The following is a 3,975-nucleotide window of genomic DNA, read 5'->3' on the forward strand; positions in this document are numbered from 1 at the left end:
TTGCAGAAGAGAACCAGAGGACACCTAGCCCGCAATCCAGAAGAGCGTTTTGGGACCTGGACAGGAACTTGTCACCCAGCCACATGCTGAAGTGTCCCTCTCCGTGTCTAGTGAGGAGGAAAGAGACATTTACCCAGAGCCGTGATGTTCATTAATTATAGTATTCCATCCATCTGTCTCCTCTTCTTTTTCTATTTGGTAACTTTTAGAAAATGACATTCTGTTCTCATTACAGAGAGTAGATTTAGGCACTGTCAATGGATTTTTTTCTTTTCACTTTTTTTTTGTCTTGAGTTAAATAACCCCTTCAGCTCTTAAATATATGTTAGAATGCATCCAAATAAAGCTACGTATATATAAATAGAAATGATATTTGAAAATTTCACATACTACATTTGCTGCCAAAATTATTATGTTCAGTGGATAGAAAATACATCAGCATACCTTACAAACTGTTTTCTGAAGGAGGCTATTCCCATCTGGGTAGACTACGCAAGACATCTACAATAAACACTCACTTACTGAATAATGTCTGAAAATGAGGCATTAAACCATTGGAACAGGCTTCAGATCTTAAATTATATTTCTATATTGTCATTCGTTTGTTAAAGAATTAACGATAAAGTTGCAACCATTCATGTGAAATCCAAATGTTACTCAAGACATCACGTACCATCTAGGAAATGTAGAGAGTTGGAAAAACTTCCTTCTCTCCCCCACAACAATTAGGAAGGAAAAATTGGCCAAACTGCAAATTAATAACTTCTCTTAAAACAATTCAGGGCAAGCAATCCAGCATCTGGGGAGAGATAAGTACCTACCGGGGAAAGATCACAGCATGTGTATACCTGGGACGGATGCTTCTGGATGCTAAGCCAGTAAGGAGACTCAGCTAAGTATTTTTAATGAACTGCAAATGAATAAGAGTGGGTGCTGTGAGAATGTCAACCTCGGGGGCTTCTGGCATAAGAAGGTTTGCCCACTTCTTAAAGTCTTTTCCTCTCTGAAACCCACCAGTAATTTACAGGGAGGACTGGAGATCAATCTGAGGAGGCTTCCCTCCAGGTTCTGGCCAAGAGATGGAGTAACAGCCACACTAGAACACCCTTCTCCATGTGTCCTGTCTATCCTATGGATCAAAATGCCTGATTATTCAGAGGAATGAACTAGAACACTGAGGACTTTGAAACTGAATAGAAAAGGGAACAGGAAGGAAAACAAACAAACAAACTCCATCTCTAGGGGAAGAGGAAGGGGAAGAACTTGTAAAGCTATAGACCAAACACCTGCCAATGACTGAGGCTTAATCAGAAAAGCAGAGGATGTCCTACCTTCAAATTTGGAGTAGTGGTAGGCGGCGGTGGCGGCGGCGGTGGCCGTGATGCCCGCGGGGCTGGGCGGGCCCAGAGCCCCAGTCCCGGCGGCCGCTGCTCGAGGGCGGCCTGCGCATGGCCACCTCCGCCGCCTCCTCGGAGCATTTCGAGAAACTTCACGAGACCTTCCGCGGCCTCCTTGAAGACCTACCTGCGAGGGGTGCCGGAGCGGCTCCTGGGGATGGCAGGCACAGAAGAGGAGAAGAAGCTGATCAGAGATTTTGACGAAAAGCAACAGGAAGCAAACGAAACACTGGCAGAGATGGAAGAGGAACTACGTGGTGCACCTCTATCCTGCCGTGACCCTGTGATGTCTAAGCCTCGAACCTACCGGAAGGACCTTGCCAAACTCCATCGGGAAGTGAGAAGCACACCCTTGACAGCCGCACCTGGAGGCCGGGGAGACATGAAATATGGTTCATATGCTGTAGAAAATGGACATATGAACCGGCTGCAATCTCAAAGGGCATTGCTTCTGCAAGGCACTGAGAGCCTGAACCGGGCCACCCAGGGTATTGAGCGTTCTCGTCGGATTGCCCCAGAGACTGACCAGATTGGCTCAGAAACCATAGAAGAGCTGGGGGAACAACGTGACCAGCTGGAACGTACTAAAAGTAGGCTGGTAGACACGAGTGAGAACTTGAGCGAAAGGCGAAAGATTTCTCCGTTCAATGTCCAGAAAAGTAACAACCAACACGCTGCTACTTTCCATCGTCATCTTACTGGAGCTGGCCATCCTAGGGGGCCTGGTTTATTACAAATTCTTTCACAAGGTTTGAAACTTCCTAGAGGGAAGGGTTTGTGGACCATAACTTTGACCCTGTGAATGAATGGTGTTAGGAGGAATAAGCATAGTGCTGCTGTGAGGTAATGGTTCAAGGATGCACGGTGTAGCCAGACTGGGGTGGGGGGAGACAGAAACCACCTAACTGTGAAGGAACAGCAATGAGACCAGTATGATATACCAACGTAATAAATGCAGTTTATGACTTCAAAAAACAAACAAACAAACAAACAAACTTGGAGTAGTGAGTGCAGAGATGGAGAGTCAGTGGGAAGAATCAGTCTCAGAGAGGCCCAAATACTCACCCCTGGAGCATCCTCAATCTTTGTATTATCTTTTCCTGGTGACCTTTGAGTGTTTAAATCTTCCTTCAGTTACACAAGATATCCCAGCATCATTCCACCAACTTGTTTATTCTTTTTGCTATGTCTGACATTAGCCATTTCTTGCAGTGAACATGCTAATGACGGTATATCAATCTTTGATATTTCCCTGGTATAGTATGTTTTTTACCCATATTTTTCCATTAGCTCTTTTTTCCTTTAAAATTGCATCATCCTCTTGGTGTCCCTACTCTTGATTAGACTTCTTTTTCTTCTTTACCTTCTTTTCTCATTTCACATTTCTTTCCTGGGCAATTTGATACATTCCCAAGGCTTAAACTTCTGTGCAAAAATGAATTGATCGCTAACTATGTCTTAAGTTTCTGAAATTAGGAGCATTATTTCCGTCTTCTTACTAAACCTGTTTTTCTTGAATATCTGGAAAAATCTCAGAGTATATAAAACAGCATTCATCACATTCTGTTAACTCATTCCTTCCCTTGCATATTAAATGAATTCCCATTTGCCTATTTTCCCAAGCCAGAAATCTGTAACTCTATCTTTGATTATCTTACTCCAATGAATTCTCCAATTCCCCAACATCAAACAACTCCCCAAGTTCGATCAATTTTCAGAAATGTTTTTATATTTATAGCCTTCTTCCATGACTGCCATCCTTGCACTTAATCTAGATATAACTGTTTCTCCTGGATTATTGCAGAAGCTTCCAATCTGCTTACCTCCTCTCTCTTTTCTCTTCTAATGTCTTTCAACATAACACAGCTTGATGCTTGACTGTCTTTTTCTTTTAAAATGGCATCTTCGTGAGTTTCCTATTGTGCTGTAACAAATGGCCACACATTCGGTGACTTTGAACAATGCAAATGTATTACTTATAGTTCTAGATATCTGATATTTTGGACTTCTGAATCCAAAATTGGTGCCGCTGGAGTGAAATCCAAGTCTCTTAGAGCTGTTTCATTCTATGTTTTTAGGGCAGAATCTGTTCCTTTGCCTTTTCTAGCTTCTGGGGCACCTGCATTCCTTGGACTGTGTTCTTCTCTTCCACCATCAAAACCACACAATTTCTTCAAATCTCTCTGTTCTCTCCCTTTCCATGGTCACACTACTTTCTCTCATTTGTTCTCCTTCCTTCTTATGAGAACCCTGGTAATTGCATTGAGCCCATGGGAACAATCCAAGATAATCTCTCCATCTCAAGACACTTGGTTTAATCATACCAGAAAACATCCATATGAAATAACATGTTCACAGGTTCTGAGGATAAGGATGGGAACATCTGTAGGAAGGCATTACTCAGTTTGCCATAGCATTTACTAAATACTACACATAAACCTGTACTTGCTTACCTCTTCTGTGACTTTCACCAACATCCAAAAATTGTTACCAAATTTTTCAAGTGCAAAAATTCAGTAAGCTGGCATATTGTTTATTTTTTAAGTCACTCCAAGCTTTCCAATGGCACTGTTATAAA

The 3,975-nt window shown here is 42.4% G+C and overlaps 1 pseudogene; it reads left to right on the plus strand.

Annotated features, from left to right (window-relative positions):
• Positions 1-1,448: 1,448 nt before the first annotated feature.
• On the plus strand, positions 1,449-2,346 carry LOC121482066 (annotated as a pseudogene).
• Positions 2,347-3,975: the final 1,629 nt, after the last annotated feature.

Source organism: Vulpes lagopus, chromosome 24, assembly GCF_018345385.1.
Source record: "Vulpes lagopus strain Blue_001 chromosome 24, ASM1834538v1, whole genome shotgun sequence".
Classification (NCBI taxonomy): domain Eukaryota; kingdom Metazoa; phylum Chordata; class Mammalia; order Carnivora; family Canidae; genus Vulpes; species Vulpes lagopus.